This window comes from Peromyscus californicus, unplaced genomic scaffold, assembly GCF_007827085.1.
Source record: "Peromyscus californicus insignis strain IS unplaced genomic scaffold, ASM782708v3 Scaffold_7__1_contigs__length_154581171, whole genome shotgun sequence".
Lineage (NCBI taxonomy): Eukaryota > Metazoa > Chordata > Mammalia > Rodentia > Cricetidae > Peromyscus > Peromyscus californicus.
The window spans coordinates 43,626,134-43,646,149 of NW_026294595.1; the positions used below are offsets into that span (position 1 = coordinate 43,626,134).

The window sequence follows — 20,016 nt, forward strand, 5'->3', positions numbered from 1 at the left end:
ATCAGTGCTATTCCGTTTTCACTTATACTCTTAGATGAGTAACTGTTCACATCAAACCAGGGCTCGTCCCTCCAGATCTCCTAAGCACAGCCCCTTCTGACCCAGCGCAGCTAACCCAGCCTCATTCAGTGCTAGTATCAAATGACACTCACAGCGCTGCAGTATTCATCTGGAGACTAAGTAGGCAGGATTTATTATCTGCGGACGTCCCCTAAGTACCAGGTTACTCAAGCTCCATTCTTGTAACAAACAGGCGAGACAGAAGACAAGTGCAGCCGCCACAGAGCTCATTTCCAAGACAAGCGAATTCACAGTTAGAGACAAGGGCAACAGGGCGGCCAAGACCTGCAGTAAATCTTTTCGAGCTCATAGCCATATCTAACAATGCTCTCCTGCAATGCCTCAGATTAAACAGACCATATTCGGTTTAAGCATCGAATCAACACCAAAGAAAATATGCTTGATTAGCAAATTTCAATTTATGATGTTTTTACTTGTGTCTTGACGCCAGGATCAGTGCAAGACTTCCAATGCTTATTCAAGCATGCTGACTTAACTGTAACCTCTTAGTAATGCCTACCTGCACCTCTCAGTCTGGCTGACAGGAACCTGCCAGGACCAAAGGATAAAAAAATAATAATCACTGAATCATGCAAAAAAAAATATTTACCCCAAAAGATGTATGTAGTTAAAGCTCAGCTTCCTGCATCCTCCATAGCCCCTGAAGTGTTAATCTGAAGAAACAGTTCCATGAGTTTCCACAGGCCGGTAGTGAGTCTCCTACACTTGACCTAGACAGACTTACATAACAAAGCATCAGTGCTAGGGAGCTTGTACGATGTCATCACCAGCAAGAATAAGAAGTATTGGCAGCAGCGAGCAGGCGGGCAGGCTGGGATTTTGCATGGAAATCATGAACCCTGCATTGCTTTTCTCTTTTGAAATGTTTTGGAAGGAGAGTTATGAATAGCCCAGAAATAGGTCTCATTTTGTGGGTGGGAAGAATGACCAGAAGCATGAAAGCTAAATCTTCCAGCAAGTACACGGTACCTCTCCTGGAGTGTGCAGTAAACCCGAGAGGAGGAATTGCCTTCTGTGAACTTCTGAAGCATCACATCTGGAGTGAAGAGGACGGCGAGGCAGTGCATAATGCAAAGGATGCTGCTGAGAGCCTTGGTCTGCTTTTAACTCATTGTGGTGAGTAAAGGGGGATATGGTGTCATGAAACGAGAGTTGGGGGCGTAGGTTGTTTTGCAAAGTAATAACTGAAGGGTTTGTAAAGTGTTCTCATACTTTAAGCACATTTTTTTGGAAGCAAAATGATGGTAGAATTATTCTTTGAGATCAAATTGAGACTGTGCTGGGTTAAACTGTTTAATGCATTTTTAACCCCTGATGCTCACCTGAGGACAGGTACACATCGATGTGGTTTGCAGATAAATATCAGATATCATAATTTTACTGTCTACACTGAAAAACAGGTTATTAATATTCTCATTAGCTTTGCATATAGTGAATGATTTTTAGACTTTGAAAGCAATCTCTATGAATGCACCAAGGGAATTCTTGTTTTATTTTATCTTTTTTTTTTGGAGGGGGGTAGTCTTTGTTAGACTCCTTGAAGCCTGAGGGAATATTTTAAACAGTAGATTAAAAAAAATATGTGCACTGCCTAATTATCAATCAATTATCTCAAGTGTATGTAATACAAGTTACATCCTTAAGATCCACAAAGAGTAAATCCAGTCTTCCATCCTGAATCTGAGGATGATGATATCATATTAGCATACCATGACATCATATTATTTAATTATATGTGAAATCATGGTCTTACGTGGGTTGTAGACTAAGCTCTATAGTTTCTGAGGCAACTGAAATAGAGAAGCAGCCATGCACTACTTAAAAATAAAATACTTAAAAAGGTTCTGTTCTTAGCTAGGATTTTGCTTCTAATTTACCACATTGAGACAGGGTGAGGAAATGAGAGAATGTGGGTCTAGGAAAGAACACAGTGATCTAATTCCTCCTGTCACTTAATGAGTAAGGAAACTGCTCTTAAAGGGAGTTAGACATGTCGAAGCTGATGCCGAAGAGGTGAATGGAACATGGTTTTCCTCAAATTCACCTGGAATTTTGCTCTCATAATACAGTAAACAATTGCTTGTTTATTTGTTTGTTTCATACTAGAACATGGGCTGGATTTATAGAGATTTAATTTTTTTTTCCTCAGACTATAATGTCACTAAACAAATGCTGTTTTTCGGTAGTCTAGATTTTGGGAAAACAAGTTCTGTAGTAGATGGTATGAGCAATTTTCTGATCCCCCACCCTGCACTCCAGAATCATAAGAACATACTGGCATAATGTTGAGCTACATTCTCAAAGTCTTAAGTTGTATTCTGAATATTAAGTGATATAGACTGTGTTGATGTGGATTATGTAATAGGCTTCCCCATGCTTTGAAGCATCGATTACCAGGGAATAAACAGCATAGGAAGCCAGGGTTTGGAAAATGTGTATCGTTTAAAAAAGTTCTGTCTTACATCTTTTGAAGAACACTAAAGTCTCTTGTAGTCAGGAATGGTTTTTCACACTTGTGTCTCTTCTGTTAGGACAGTGCTTACCTGCCCTCAAATGTTTGCCAAATGAACAGAGTGCGATGAATAGGGTTCACCACGTACTAACGTACAGGGAGCTGTGTCTACTATGGTTTGGTGGAGTTCTTTGGAGAATAATTTTAAATTGCCTATAAAATTATTCATTAATATGTTAATTTAATAATTGCCCATGAGAATGAGTGCTTTTGTAATACTTGCTTAGAAGCTATTCTTACAGTGTTTCAAGGAAAGATTCTCCTATTAGATGGCAGCAGTACGAGTTTGGCACCACATCAGATGTAACATGGTATTCACCAGCTTAATTAAAGGTGTTTTGGTTTTCCACAGTGATGTGATCGTCTGGAGGGAGGACTTCAGAGTCAGTCCAGCAAACCCCTAATCCTTACTGGCTTAAGCTCAGTTTTCTTCCTCTGGACCATCTTCAGCCCACGTCTTTCATCCTCCCATTTGTTCTTGGTTTGGTTTTATGGTGCTTGGTGTCAAACTCAAATGTGCACATGTTAAGCAATCCTGTACCAAGGAGCTGGACTCTGAGTTTTCATCCTCCTGCTTGTTGCTTCATGGCCTCAGCATGGCTGCCTCACCACTGGCATCTTGACTAAAATGTAAATAAAAAGAAATGGGAAACACTAGGTGTTATGTGCCAACAGTTCAATTGTTATTCTAAGGACATTTCCGGAGGACCATCCTGAGACTGACTTACATCTCATGGTGCTTAACTGTGAAAAATGCCTTCTTCAGGAGTGTCCAGAACAACTGTTTTTTTGGCTGTGCCATTGCCAGATCCCAGTAAACCTTGGGCTCTGTTTTTTAAGGCCAATGTGGTATTCGTCCATATATTAGCTACTTTTGTCCTCGCTGTGACCAAGCACCTGACAAGAAGAGACTTAAGGAGTTAATTTCAGTTTACAGTCAGAAGGTGGAGATATGGTAGCCTGAACTTAAGGCAGCTGGTCACATGATGTCTAAAGTCAGGAAGTGAAGCATGATAACTGTCCCTGCTCAGCTACATTTCTCCTGTTTATCCAGCACAGGACCCCAGTCCATGGAAGTACCTACATTTAGGATGGGTCTTTCAGTCTTAGTTAGCCCAGTCCCTGACAAGCACACACCTAGCTGTCTGTCTCCCTGGTGATGGTAGTGACCTTGTCAAGCTGATAATCAAGGTTAACAAGCACGCCCCCCTATGCATTCTATTTACATTATGGTTTTGATTGCTGGTAAAACTGTACACATTTAGCATAGCTAGACAGTTCAAACTTGTTTAAATTCCAAAAGCACAAAGAGACTTCTCATTGAAAAAAAATATTTTATTTTTAATTGTGTATATGTGTATGGTGGGGGGTGGACATCCATATGAGTGCAGGTGACCTGCAGGTGACAGAGGCCTGAAGATGTCAGACTTCCTAGAGCTGGGGTTATAGGCGTTTAGTTGTCAGTCCCCTAATGTGAGCGCTTCTATTTGAACTGGGATCCTCTGAAAGAGCAATATGTGCTCTTAACTGTTGATGCTCTGGCCCTGAAGCATCTCATTTTATAACTAAGACCTTCAAATACAGTTGTTCAAAGGCTTCTTTGTTAAAAAGAAAACTTACCATGAGAGATCTTAACTCTCAAGATCTCTGTAATAAGTAAAATTAAGCCTCACTAATTTAGAAAAGATGGTCCTACTACTATTGTTGATTATTCCCAGTTTCCCTATTTACCTGTTCAAATCAACTAGACTTGAACCATGAGCTTCTCCTAGGTGATTCATGGGCATCTTTCTATTTTCCATCCATTTAATTATATGATATTGCTAATCGCCAGAAGTCATTCTGCATCCTGGGACATTGGAATAAGCTGGGCCATTTACTTAAGAACCTTACTTTATATTTTATAGGAGTTGCAGCCAGACAAGAATGTAAGATTTCTAATTTTAGAGGAAAAAAAAGATGTATATTAATTTGTCTTAAAACCAATTTTTATGGAGAAGATAGTTGACTTCCAAAGCAAAATTACAATCATCTTGAAATAGCCTCTTCAAAAACAATTGCATATTGCACTAGCCTCTACCTCACTGAAATCCAGGTACAGTCAGTGCCATATATATGTATATGCATATATATATATACATGTATATATATATATAAGTGTGTGTGAGTTTTGTAACATATACCTGCTTTTTGTTTCATTTTTATGATGCAATGTATTTTTTAAATTTTTTCCATTTATTGAAATAGATTCTTTTATCATACCTGATGTCCTGATCAGAGTTTCCTCTCCCTCTGCTCTTCCCAGTTCCTCTCTACCTCTCTTACCCTACAAGTCCACCCCTTTTCTGTATCTCATTAAAGAAGAACATGCTTCTAAGAGATAACAACCAAACATGACAAAATAAAATATAATAAGATGAAACAAAAACTATTATCGCAGTTGAACATGGCAACCCAACAGGAAGAAAGAGTCTGAATAGCAGGCACTTGTGGGTCTTGTAACATATACTTGTAATATCAGGCCTTGGGAGACCGAGGCAGGAGGATCTAGAGTTAAGCCTAGCCCAGGTGATGCGCTGGTCCTAGATCAGCCTGGCCTACATAGTGACAAGTGAAAGCCAATCTTAAAAAATGTGAATGTGATATAATTGTGGTAGCAGATCCAATATGACTTCTTTATGTTTTGTTAGATTTTATATAAGAATTAACTATTCTTCTTTTTTTTTTTTTTTTTTTTTTTGGGGTTTTTTGAGACAGGGTTTCTCTGTGTAGCTTTGCGCCTTTCCTGGGACTCACTTGGTAGCCCAGGCTGGCCTCGAACTCACAGAGATCCGCCGGCCTCTGCCTCCCGAGTGCTGGGATTAAAGGCGTGCGCCACCACCGCCCGGCCTATTCTTCTTTTTGAGAAGCTTAGTATTGTCAGTCCATTTAAAAACATGCCCAATAAATTGCAGAAATAATTTACTTTAAGACTTTATGACACCATTTTTTTTTTTTTTGAGAGAGGTTTTCTTTGTATAGTCCTGGCTGTCCTGGAACTTGCTCTGTAGACCAGGCTGGCCTCAAACTCAGAGATCTACCTGCCTCTGTGCTGGGATGAAAGGTGTGTACTGCCCAGAATGACAACATTCTTAATTAATTCCTTGTTCTTGAATTCTATAAACTATTCTGGTTCCTCCAAACACTCACATTCAGTTCATTATTTCATTATTTTAATACCAATAGAATGATTATAAAGTATATTTTAATCCCTTTTACCTCATCACTCTTTAAAACAAGCAAAAGGAGAGAGTGTGTATGTGTCTTCAAAATCTCATATTACCACCTTCTGTTTGCCTTATACCTCGCTTCTGTGAAGTCTTTTTTTTTTGGTCAGAGTTCAAAATTAAGACATCGGACTTTGAATCCAGCTTTAGAAGTTCAGAACTGAACAGTGAGCCTCACATTTTGATGTGGACATCTGTGAGTACTGGGAGCTGAAAACCAGTCACGCCCCTTCTGCTGAAGACCAGCACTCCCTGGGGGTGCAGACCTTATTGAAGACTGTGTCACCTGAACTGGGTAGTCTAGACTGACCCAGGTTTGCTTCTTTTTTGTTTTTATTTTATTTTTTGTCTGATCTCTTTCCCAGTCCCACCCACCAATGTCTCCTTTGGAGAACTGCAGTCATTGAGAGGTTTGTCCAAGGCCACATACCTCGTCCACTGTAAAACTTGGCCAACAAATACATCTTTATGAGTAGAATCAAAGAAATGAAAATCCAGCGTCATTGAAATAAATAATTAAAGCTTCTTTTGTACACATAGCTGGATTGTAAAAAATATTTAAATGTATTTGATATAACAAAAATCTTGAAAATCTTCTATGTAGTGACTGAAACATTTCCTTTGTGCCCCTTTATTTTTTATTCATTCATAGTTTTCTTATCTTCAAAAATAGATTGTAGCAGATTTTCTTGGACCCCTAGCCCCCAAATCGTGATACAGAGATTTATTATTAATTGTGAAAGCTGGGCCTTAGCTTAGGCTTGCTCCTAATTAGTTCTATAACTTAAATTAACCCATGCCTTTTAATCTACATTCTTTTATGTGGTTTGATTACCTTTACTCTGTACTCTGCCTCCTGCTTCCTCTCTGTCTGTCTGGCAACCCCATCTTTTTTCCTTATGGAGTCCTCTCTGCCCCCAGAAGTCACACCTAACCTCGCCTTCCTAGCTATTAGACATTCAGCTTTTTATTAAACCAATCACAGTGACACATCTTTACACAGTGTAAAGGAATATTCTGCAACATTTCCTCCTCTTGCCTAAATAACAAGGAAAGGTTTTAACTAACATAACAAAACTATAAACAATAAGAACAATTATTAGGTAAGAATTACATTCATAATGTCCAGTCCATTTGTATTTGGCATATTTGGAAATAATATTCTATTAGCTATCTTATCTTGATGAATTTGGAGTTTTATACCTAAACCATTTTCTATCATAACTTGTATTACTATCTTAAAAATATCTTTTTAGACCTCAAAACATTTTCTTAGATAAGCAATTTAAGCTTTTATGTCTCTCAACCTTATATATTTTATACCTCTTTTGTGAGTTTATCTTCTGAATTTTGTAACAAGGAAAACTGTGACTACCTCATCTTCATCAGAGACCTGAGAAGGATATACTATTACCTGAGTAAACTGGAAGTGCAGTGCAAGCAACTTCCAAAACCTTAGAAATGAGAGAAACAGCTGGCTGCTTGGACAGAACCCAAGGTTCCTTTGTAATATTGGGGCATCCATCTTTGGCCTACAGGCCTAGAATATCTGACAGACTTTTCTGTGAGGAAGAAATTTTTGAAGGACTGTCCCATGCTGTCTTGGGAAACTTCAGCAGTTGCTTTCTTTTGTGTCCTGCTTGTCCAGTTTGGACAGCAAACTATCAGCAGTCAAGGCAAGGATAGTTTCTTGCCCAAATATCTAGCTTTTGCCATGAAGAAAACAAATTCCATATGGAGTTTTTTCAATGCCCATCATCCTTTTCTGAAGCACATTGGTGCTGCCATGAGCAAATGTACCTCACTGTCATGAAATGCCTTATGTTACTAAAACATTTTAAATGCCATAGTCTGTAGGTCTTTGAAGTAGTTGAAGATCACTTATCTATCTAAAATATATGTCTGTGTGACCTTGAAAACATGCATAATACGACTATAGGTTTGATTGTTATAGATGACTAGCTACTATCCCGTCTTCCTTTATTATCCTAAATAGCTTTCAAGGACTAAACTTTGCATTACCTTTTTAAATGAGCTGCATAAGTACAATACCTTAAATAAGAGTAGAAACGTATATACAGTATAACAAAAATAACCTTAAATTTGTATCAATATACATAAATCCATACCAATGTAAAATAATTGAGACTTGTGGTGTTCAAAAGTAGACTCAACAATTCACCCTTTTATCCCATCATTTCTATACTATATACCCCCCTTTCCTCTCAGAAAGAGATCCCTGAATCTAATCTCTTTGTTTAGCTTTCTCTCTGACCATGATCAGTAACAATTTGTAACCAATGCCCCCAAATTATGACAAACATCTATAACCCACCAGAAGACCAAAAACCACCCACCCCACCTCTTGGGAATATGGGTGTCATATTCTCTAGATAATTTCCTATAGTCTGGAGTGGGGAGATGCTGGCATCTTAAGGTGACCCTGAGAAAATTGGGAGATAAAAAAACAAAAAACTATCCCATCGAAGTTGGACAAGACAAGCCAACAGAGAGAAAAGTGTCCAAGAGAAGGAACAGAAACAGGGGCCCAATCTCTTGCACACTCAGGAATGCCATAAAAATACAAAGCCGGAAGCCATAATATATACACAGAGGTCCTGGTGCAGACCTGTGTAGGCCCTGTGCTTCAGTCTCTGTGAGGTCATATGTGCGTTGATCCTATTGATTTAGAAGGACTTGTGTCCTTGGTGTCCTCCACCCACTCTGGTTCGTATACTCTTTCTGCCTCCTCTTTCATCTTTGTGGCCTTTTATAAGTGAGAAAAAGAAAAGATGGTAAGAATATTGGGCAGTGACAAAGAAGTGCTAGCCACAATGTGTATCGGGTTGAATGTTTTTAATTCTTTACAAACCCCTCATTTATCTGCTTCTTAGAAACCTGTGTTATCACCACCAGGCTGACATTTGTAAAGCCCTTACTAACTTGATCCCTTATCTCCATGAGATCAAACGGCATCTTTTTCCATATCTCTGTAGGCCACATCTCCAGATGGCATATTTCATGGCACTCTGTGTTTTTCTCAGTCTTGTCATGCTGTCATATTCTACTAACCTGCTGCAGAGTTTCACGGACCTGAGGTGAAAATGAGTGCAGAGATTACTCAATTCTACTAGAAAATACTGCACAGACTCTGGGAGAGCTCAGCCCCCAACTTGGAATTTTGATTGATGTTCATAATTTCAGTGGTGGGGTCAGACTCATGAAATGGTGATGAAGAGATTTTTGCAAAGAGATGCTCTGACATTATTGTGAACAACAATTAGTCCCAAGATGCCTTTTATTTTGGGTACGGCAATCTTAGAAGTGATTTTCCAACTAGATGAACAGCTGCAAATATCTTCAGATTTGAAAGCATTTCTCTTTCTGCAAGACTGGCAATAAGATTCCAAATGTGAGCAATTTTGCACCAACAAGGAACTATTCTGTCAGCATACTTAATATGTATGATAAAATCGCCTCTAATTTCAGTGGCAATGTACATTACGTATCAACCAATAATAGCACCCAGAGACTGAAGAAACTCTGGTTTTGTTATTGTCCAATGTGTCTAACATGGAAAACAATGAAAAAAGATAAAAATTGTCTTTTACGAATGCTTTTAAAGACAATATATTTTGAAAACACATTAAAATATTTAATCTCCCTTAAGTGATGTAAGTCAATCTTTAAATGTAAGACAACAGTGGATTAATGTATAATCGTTGAGCCCTATAATTATGTTTTATATAATAAATAATATTAAAATATTGTGTTCATGAGTGTTCAAAAACATTAAGCTATGTAGTTGTGTATGTGTACATGTGTTTGCATAAGTGAGGATATACATGTGGGTATGGGTGTATGTACATGAATGTGTATGTGTGTGGAGGCCAGAAATCAACCTTGGATGTCCTTCAGGTGTCTTCAGTCTTATTTCCTGAGATGTCAAATTTCACTGGTCTGTAGCTCACCAAGCATGTTAATCTGACTGGTCAGTAGAACCCCAGATATCTGCCTGTGTCCACTTTCCAAGCACCAGATTTATAAACATATACCACCATGCCTATCTTTGGTTGTGTAGGTTCTGGGACTTGAACTCACATCTTTATGTGAAACAAGTGTCTTATTGACTGTGGTGTCCATCAACCCTGTAGCTTCTTTTTAAACAGATGACTTTATTTTATGGTTTACAGTTATTTTTGGTGTGCATGGGTGTTTTGCCTGTGTGTTTATGTGTGTGCACCACATGCATGCAGTGCCCTTGGAGATCAGAAACAGGTGATGGATTCCCTGGGTCTGGAGTTACAGACAGTTGTGAGGTGCCATGTGGGTACTGGAGATAGAATTTGGGTCCTCTGGAAAAGCAGTCAGTGCTCTTAATCACTGAGTCACCCCTCTACCCCCATAATTGCTTAATATACACTTATTTTATAGAAGAAAGAATGGAAAACTATTACTCAGGAAATACTACAGCTTGCCTATATTTTGTCTGTATTCTTATTTACTCAGTATGAAAGCAAACTTTGCAAGATTGTGGGAACAGAAATGCCTCTCTGGCATGGACATTGTAAACTTAGTGGGGAAATTTATTCAATGGGAATGTCACAGACATCTGATAGTGTTCTACCCCTCTTGATGCCCTCATACAAACATGGGAATTTTCATCTCCAGTGGTCCAAAAGAAGTCTGTATCTAACCAGGTAAATCATCAGATTCAAGTGCATTGAAGATATTGTTCAAATTATGTGATTAACCCTTTTCTATTTTCACTTATCTGTTCCATGAAAGTTAGAAAATTTGAGTGTTTCTTATTCACTGAAGAATACCACTTTTATTATACATTTTAATAATCCAGTGGTTGTATTTCCAAGTATCTTTGCTTCTGATGATCTTAACTGACATACATGTCTGATGTACTTCCACAGCCTCTTTTGTCTTCTAGAAGCCTATGATTCAATCATTTTTGGAATACTTGGGCCCTTGGTAGTTTACATAAAGCATGGATAATATCAACATTGTACATTCAAGACAGGACTAGAAGAACAAAATAATTGAACTTTAAAAAAGAATAGGATTGCTTCATCCTTTGGTGGTCGAAGGGATCTTGGGAAAATGAAATTTGGACAGAGAAATGGAGGTGGAGATATTACACAAAAGGATGAAGTTAATCTTCTTTGGAGGAAAGGAATATTCTAAAAAAGAAGGAATAGGACAGTTTATGCAGAGCTAAGGGTTTGTGCATTGTTATGATTAATCACAAGGACAGCTGCCAAGTTTCCATCATGAAAATATTCTCCAGGAGAATTCATCAGGTTCTATTGCCTATTAATTTCTGTTGATGTATCTTATTTGGCATCTTCAATGACAGAATACACTTGTTTGTATTTTAAGTGAAGGTTAAAAGACAAAGTTCATTAAAGAAATGATTTATATATGATATTTAAGAACTAAGCAATGTCACTGTTCCAAGAAAATTATGAGAATTTAGTCTTAGTAGGTGTTTACACCATGTCCTTGAAATGTCTAATTATATGACTTGACATTTTTACTTAGTACATATTGATTGCTAGTGTTTGGGCTGATATTTATTATTTATCAAGAAATTATGGAAGGAGGTAATGTGCTATGGGAGTACACATTCTGATTTTAAAATAATTCTGCATTTGCCATTAAATATCTTCTCATATAACTTCGAATATATTTCCTGTCTGTAAATGTGTGTAATCATGAAAAAAGAAAAAAAAGTGAGACTGAACTTAAATATATTTTAATCCTCTCAAATTCTAATTTTTTTAAATGTAATCTTCTTCCATTTTAATCCTTTAAACAAACATGCTTGTGATGAATGTGAGGCACACAATTTAAATCATTTTCCCCTTCAGGCAGCAAGGGAATTTTCCAAGGTCTGCAGATCAGCTTTTAGCATAGTTAAAACTTAACACTCAAACCAACTTCCCAAGGAAATGTAATGAGATAAAGAACACTCTAAAAGGATGCTTCCTTTTTGTTCCTGGCATGACTTGCAGAGAATCTTGAAGTATGAGTAATAATAGAGCGATCACAGGACAGTGTAGAAGTGTCTCAGTGCAAGCATGTTTGACCTAACTGACCTTCAGGGAAAGATAGTAAGGCATTCAACACTTTCCCCTGGAACTGGCAAAGGGGCGCCTTCCTTATGAAGAACAAGCCCTGTCTCCCATGGAAAGTCAAATAGGAAGGGGTGGTTGCTGGCTCTTGTAACTGTAGCATCTCTTCTCCATTCCCCAGTTGGTAGATTGAACTGAAGTGAGTGAGATCATTTCCAAATGTGAATTTACTCAGACAATTGGCTGAGCCTTGCTGATTCATCTTCAGCCACAGAACATTTGAGGGCTTTCTGACAACTCCTGCACAGAAGACGGGATGGGCTCCATGTTTTGACAGTGTCTTCTAACTGAAACTCTTTCAGGCATTTTTATAAGCCTGTTCCTATAGGGGCATGAACTTCTAGCTACACATAAATAAAAACACAAGAGCTAATAGTACATACACATTTTGTTGTGAGGTAATTTCCCCCCTATTTTTATACATTTTTAGTTCCCTCAAAATAAACTGAATCTTTCTTTACATAATGATTAATGAAAGAGTAAAGGTTTTTTATTTCATTTTCCCATTTGACTAAAATATATATATATATATATATATATATATATATATATATATGATATATGATATATTTTGAGAATATAGGAGATTCTGTCCTTATTCCTCAAAGCAGATTCGAATGTTCTATTTTCTAGTATTACTCTTTAATATTTAAAGATTAGTCAATTGTATTAGCTAAAATAAGACTATGCTTACAAAGACACTTGATTTTTTTTTTTTTTTTTTTTTTTTGGTTTTTCGAGACAGGGTTTCTCCGTGCAGCTTTGCACCTTTCCTGAAACTCACTTGGTAGCCCAGGCTGGCCTCGAACTCACAGAGATCCTCCTGGCTCTGCCTCCCGAGTGCTGGGATTAAAGGCGTGCGCCACCACCGCCCGGCGACACTTGATTTTTAATGAGTCTCTATTGCACAGTCTTTGGTAGCTAGCTACTGACACTTGTATACTGTCAACATCGCAGGTCATAGGCAGATCTTGACCAGGATTCTGGCTCTGCCAGCTGTGGTGCAATGAGTTCTAGAGTGTAGTGTTATGTTTTGGTTCTCCTCTGCTAAGTGGGATGGTGGTCTGAAATCACATGCCTATAAAATAGAACAATGAGTAAAGAGCATACCCTTGGCACCTCAAACGTGTCGTGTAAAGCTCCTCCTCTCTTCTGCCCCCTTATTTAAGTTGCTGTCCTAAATATCTAACCAGCCTTGTCTAGACAACTGCAAAAGCTTCAAGATTATAAGCCCTGCTTCCATACGCACTACATTTTCGCTCTACTAGTAGCCAGAATGATCACCTAAAATATAAATAAAATTATTTCATCCCATTTGGTAACAGTCCCAGCCGAAAATCCACAGCCTTTATCACATCATGCAAAGCTCATGTGGTCCAGCCTGCCTCTGCTGTCATCTTTCAATATTCACACAACAGTTTAAACTCATGCCTATGTGAGACGATCAGCCCATACTTTCTCTAACTTTTTCCGGTCTATGACGGACAGGATCTCTTCAATGAAGTGTTTCTCCAGCAACCAGTTCAATTTAACCCTTTCCTGTACTCCCACTCATAATATTCAATCTTCCTTACATCTTAGAACTTACCATTAGTCAAAATTAACTTATTCATTTTTTGTTTTCATGTTTTTTAATTAATTTACTTATTTTACATCGTGGCCACAGTTTCCCTTTCATCCTCTCCTCCAGTCTCCCCTCTGTTCCCATCCCAATCGACTCCTTACTTCTGTTTAGGAAAGGGCAGATCTTCCATGGATATCCACAAAACGTGGCATTTCTAGTTGCAGCAAGACTAAGCACCTTCCCATGTATTAAGGCTGGGCAAGGCAATCCAGTGTAATGAATAGGTTCCCAAGAGCCGGTAAGAGAGTCAGAAACAGCATCTGCTCCCACTATTAGGAGTTCCACAAGAGGATCAAGCTACACAACTGTAACATATATGCAGAGTGCCTAAGTTAATACCGTGCCAGCTCCCTAGTTGTCGGTTTAGTCTCTGTGAGCTCCTATGAGGCCAGGTTAGTTGATTCTGTGGGTTTTATTGTTTTGTCCTTGACTCTGCTGGCTCCTACAATCCTTTTTCTCCCTCTTCTGCAGGATTCCCCAAGCTCTGCCTAATGTTTGGCTGTGGGTCTGCATCTGTTTCCATCAGTTGCTGGAGGAAGCCTGTCTGATGACAATTGGACTAAGGCACCAATCTATGAGTGTAGCAGAATATTGTTAGGGATCATTGATCATTACATTAACATGTTCCCCCAACTCTGGTTGTGTTTGGCTTTATCCCGGTCTCTGCATCATCCAGCCTGTGGGTCCTGGTCCTTGAGGCAGTGTCAAGGGTGGGATTACTCTCCTGGCATGAGATTTAGATTAGACAGTCATTGGTTGGCCAATTGCTAGACCACCCTTACTTCAGCACATCCCATAGGCAGGACAGACTGTAGGTCAAAGGTTATGTGGATGGGTTGGTGTCCCACTCCCTTCACTTGAAGTCTTACCTGGTCACAGGAGATGGCCAGTTCAGATTAATATATACAACTGCTGGGAGCTTTAGCTGGGATCATCCTTGTAGATTCAGGGAGATTCCCTTGCACCAGGTTTTTACCTGACTCTGAAATGCACACCCCCTCCAGTAATCTCTTTCAGTACTCTTCCCTTTGGGACCCTCCAAATCTGATCACTCAAGTTCCCATCCCCATCGACCCACAGCCCACTCACAAAGTCTATTCTGTTTTCCCTTCCCAGGGAGATCCAGCTGTCCCCCATTGAACCTTCCTTGTTCCTTGAACCTAGTCTGTCTGGGTCTGTAGGTGCAGATAGTTATTCATTATTTTATAGTTAATATCCACTTGTGAGGACATACCATGCTTGTATTTCTGAGTCTGAGTTATGTCACTCAGGATCATTTTTTTCTAGTTCCATCTATTTACTTTCAGTTTTCATGATGTCATTGTTTTTAACAGCTGAGTAATAATCTGTAGGAGGAGTTTTCTGTCTGGATCACTGGCAGCTCCCAAATAACCGCATAGAGACTTAATGTTCGGCCTATAGCTAAGGCTTGGTACTAACTAGCTCTAGCAACATAAATTAACCCATATTTCTTATCTATGCTCTACCACATCGTGGTACCTTTTTTCAGCACAGCATGTTCAACTTGCTTCTCTCTGAGTCATCTCATGACTACTCCACCCTCTTCTACCCCATACTCTCCTTTTGTCCACAAGTCCCACCTAACCTTCTCCTGCCTAGCTATTGGCCAGTCAGCTCTTTATTAACCAATGAGAGTAATACATATTCACAGTGTACAAAAAGATTGTTCTACAGCAATACTCCATCATGTAAATGTATCACATTTTTTTAAATCCATTTTTTGGTTGAGGGACATCTAGGTTGTTTCCATTTCCTGGCTATTATGAATAAAACTACTATGAACATAGTTGAGCAACTATCTGTGTGGTATGATTGCATATCCTTTGCGTATATGCCCAAGAGTGGTATATTTGGGTCTTGTGGTGGATTGATTTCAAATTTTCTGAGAATTGATTTTCATATTGATTTCCAAAGTGGCTGTACAAGTTTGCACTTCTACAGCAATGGAGGAGTATTGCCCTTGCTCTACATCCTCATCAACATGAGATGTCTATTGTGGTTTTTACCTTAGTCATTCTGACAGGTGTAAAATGGAATCTTAGGGTTATTTTGACTTACATTTCCCTGATGGCTAAGAATGTTGAACAAGTCTTTAGGTGATTCTTGGCCATTTGAGATTCTTCTATTGAGAATTTGCTGTTTAGATCTGTATTCCATTTTTTTCTTTTTTTTTTAAATTTTATTTTATAATTTAATTTTACCTATCAGCCACGGATTCCCTTGTTCTCCCCGCTCCCGCCTCCCCCCAGGCTACCCCCCATTCCCATCTCCTCCATGGCAAAGAATACCCTGAGGATTGAGTTCAACTTGGTAGATTCAGTCCAGGCAGGTCGAGTCCCCTCCTCCCAGGCTGAGCCAAGTGTCCCTGTATAAGCCCCAGGTTCCAAACAGCCAGCACATGCACTGAGGACAGGTCCCAGTCCCACTGCCTGGATGCCTCCCAAACAGATCAAGCCAATCAACTGTCTCACCCATTCAGAGGGCCTGATCCAGTGGGGGCCCCTCAGCCATTGGTTCATAGTTCATGTGTTTCCATTCGTTTGGCTATTTGTCCCTGTGCTTTTTCCAGTCTTGGTCTCAACAAGTCTCGCTCATACAAACCCCCCTCTTTCTCGCCAATTGGACTCCTGGAGCTCCACCTGCATTCCATTTTTTAATTGGGTTATTTAGTTTGTTGTCTAGGTTCTTGAGTTCTTCATGCATTTTGGAAATCAGCCTTCCATCAGATGTGGGGTTGGTGAAGATCTTTTCCCCCTCTGTAGGCTGCTGTTTTGTTCTATTGTCAGTGTCCTTTGCCTTACAGAAACTTTTCAGTCTCATGAGGTCCCATTTATTAATTGTTGATCTTAGTGTCTGCATTATTGGTGTTCTACTCAGGAAGTTGTCTCCTGTGCCAATGCATTCAAAGCTATTTCCCACTTTCTCTTCTATCAAGTTCAATGTATCTGGATTTATGTTGAGATCTTTGATTCTTCACTTATTTATTTATTCATTTAAACTTTTGGAAACATATCTCATGGTACTCCCTAGACATATCTACAGCTAGAATGTACACCACAGGTGAGTAGTAGACTTACATGTATTTGGTTCAGCTCTTAGAGAAGTCAGTGCCCAGGGCAAACAATCATCTCCTGGTGCTCATAGATAATTGGTCCCAGGACTCTTCACAATTCCCCAAATCTGTAGGTGCATCCTTGTTATTTGCATACTACCTACAGGCATATGCGTGCACATTTTCAATCATCCTTTAGATAACTTTTAATGTTTAATACCAGAAAATGATTGAAAGAAATCTTAGAAATAGGGATTTTGGTCAGTAATGCCTAAAGCTATGGAGGCTACAATGAGAAGTTTTTGAAACCATGAAAACAACTCTAGATGCCTCCACTCATTGATTTGATTTGGAATTTATTATGTGGACTTTTTTTCTCAGAAGAAATGATGTTATACTATAAACATCCGCACAGAATAGTATTCTATGATATTATTAATGCTCTTATCATCATCATTGTCATCATCATTATTTTATTTATTATTATCTGAGAACTGAATAGATAGTTCAGAAGTCAAGAGCATTTATTGATCTTGTGGAGCATTCAGGTTTGGTTCTCAGTGCCTGCATTGGCACATCACAACCAACCATGATTTCATATTCAGAGGCTCTAACACTCTTCTGTCCTGCATGATGCACATAACTCACTTGTGTATGTGTGTGTGTGTGTGTGTGTGTGTGTGTGTGTGTGTGTGTGTGTGCACGCGCGCACACACACATACACACACACACACACACACACACACACACACACACAAATAAAATATATACACAAATAAATCCTTAATTTTTTTCCTGAGGTTAAAGTGCTCAGTGGAGATTCAGTAAAATGACTATCTTCCATATTGGTTCAATAACTTCTGAAGATGGTATTATAAGCACTATAATGTGTCCTTTCATCCAAAACTACCACATCCTGGATATGCTTAAAATTAGTCTTTAAGGCTTTAGTGCCTCCAAAAACACTAACGTTTAACAATGACCTTGGGTCATATGGAACGTTTCACAAATGTTTCTGTCTATAGCGTTCGGTGTTGTTGTTGTAACAAAGAAATATTCATAAGATACTAGATATTTTCCATGTGTGCAACATGTGACTTTTAAATGTGGTTGTTAATAAGGTATATTAGATTCCTGTTCTGATTTTTCTTCTTAGTGTACACTGTGATATGTTTCATGTAGTGTTGCAGGTCTCATATAATTCTGTTCATTCTGTCCAGTGTTACAAAAGGAGAACCTCAAAGACTAAAAATTAACTGAGAAACATGACTGGCTCTGCAGTTAAGAGAACTCGCTGTTGCGGAGAACCTGAGTTCAGTTCCCAGCACTGGCATTGGGCAGCTTATAACTTTCTGTAACAACAATTTTAGAGGATTCTATACCCTTTACTGGCCTCCTGGGCACTGTACACATGCGATGCAAATGCATACATGCAGGGACATAAAATGAATCAATAAATAAACAAAGAAGTAAACAAATGAGAATTATTATTTCTTTTTTTTTTTTTTTTTTTTTTGGTTTTTCGAGACAGGGTTTCTCTGTGTAGCTTTGCGCCTTTCCTGGAACTCGCTTTGGAGACCAGGCTGGCCTCGAACTCACAAAGATCCACCTGCCTCTGCCTCCCGAGTGCTGGGATTAAAGGCGTGCGCCACCACCGCCCGGCTGAGAATTATTATTTCTTATAAATAAATAATAAAAAGGGAAAATGACGTATGTGGCTTCATCTCCTACCCAATCCTTAGTAGACCATAAAAATGTAAACAAATCAGTCTTCTTTTGTAGTACCCTTGATCCAAGATGTAAGATGTCACAAGTATTAGATGCTCCTCCCTAAGATATTTGTACTGAATGAGTACTATGTTTAGGAATTGAGCTCTACATGTGTAATGACTCAGTGATTTGTGTGGCTAGCAACATAGTGATATCTGTTCCTTCTCTGAGAAAGCCTCTTCATCTTTGAAATGAGGACAGACCCAGGACCTTGCATTCATTAAGATACTAAACAAGGGCTACCATTTATTGATTTTGTTCTAGTGTAAGAAAATCTTCCTGATTCTTTGGATAAGAACTGTGTGTAAAAAAGGAAATGCCAAAGATTTCCTGTCTTCCCTTCACTATGCTCTGCTTAGGTTTATCATATTCACCAGCAACATCACACATCTTCCTCAATTCTGGATAACGTGTTAGAGCCATATCTGAAATGTTAAATTCTAAGAGTAACATGTAATTTCCCCCTCTTCTCAAGAATATACAAGAGATTTAAGCCCCACTGCTAAGACTTGGGGAGGTGGAATGTTCTTACAGACTAAGTATTGTTCTTAGAACTCTTTGGGTGAATAGAACCAGACAACTTATGTAAACATGAGAAACATAGTATATAAGTCATTCTGTGTTCTCATATAGTTTATGTAGTTTTTGCTTTATCATTCTTCCTCCACCCCCTTGGTTTTTGGAGACAGGGTTTCTCTGTGTAACACTCCTGGCTGTCCTGGAACTCTCTTTTATAAACCAGGCTGGCCTTGAATTCACAGATATCTGCCTGCCTCTGTTGCCTGCGTGCTGAGATTAAAGGTGTGTGCCATCACCTCCAGGCTGTTTTATCATTTTTTTTTTTTTTTTTTTTTTTTTGGTTTTTCGATACAGGGTTTCTCTGTGTAGCTTTGCGCCTTTTCCTGGAACTCGCTTGGTAGCCCAGGCTGGCCTCGAACTCACAGAGATCCGCCTGGCTCTGCCTCCCGAGTGCTGGGATTAAAGGCGTGCGCCACCACCGCCCGGCCTGTTTTATCATTTTTAACGTATTTTGTACTGCATGGAAATCTCTAAGACATACACCAGGAACTATACATTTTTGGGCAAACTGCATGTTATTTAAAACATCATAATTACAGATCATGGTGCAACTTTAGGAGTTGTTTTTCTATAATTACAACATTTTTATTTACTAAAACAATTAAACAGCTAATTAAACAATTAAACAACTAATGAAACAAAGTTTTTAGTGCTTTTTAAACATATGGTACATTTTCCTCTATGAAGAGGGACCAAACAAAATTTACGTAAGTATTTAGACTCTCTTCTTTTTCCATGGACGGGACAAACTCTTCAGAGTCTTGTAGGATTTTTTTCTTTCCACTCTCTGGAATACACATAGGTTCATTCTGCTTCATATCACCAGACAACCTTTAGGGGTGGATATTTTCGAGGTGCTCTTTTTGTACCTCGCTGGACAGGTTTGTCTCTGGTTGCAGAGAGCCTTCATTATTGTCATCTCTTATCCAATCTCTTGCCACCAATAGAAGAAACTGTTCATACTT

At 38.8% G+C, this 20,016-nt stretch overlaps 1 long non-coding RNA gene across 10 annotated transcripts in view; it reads left to right on the forward strand.

Moving 5' to 3' along the window:
* Positions 1–811: 811 nt before the first annotated feature.
* LOC128101831 (uncharacterized) overlaps positions 812–20,016 on the forward strand; it is a 246,304-nt gene continuing 227,099 nt past the window's right edge. For all 10 annotated transcript variants that reach the window (XR_008215208.1, XR_008215205.1, XR_008215202.1 and 7 more), the window contains exon 1: positions 812–1,197. This is a non-coding gene — a long non-coding RNA (uncharacterized LOC128101831). The remainder of the gene's footprint in view (positions 1,198–20,016) is intronic.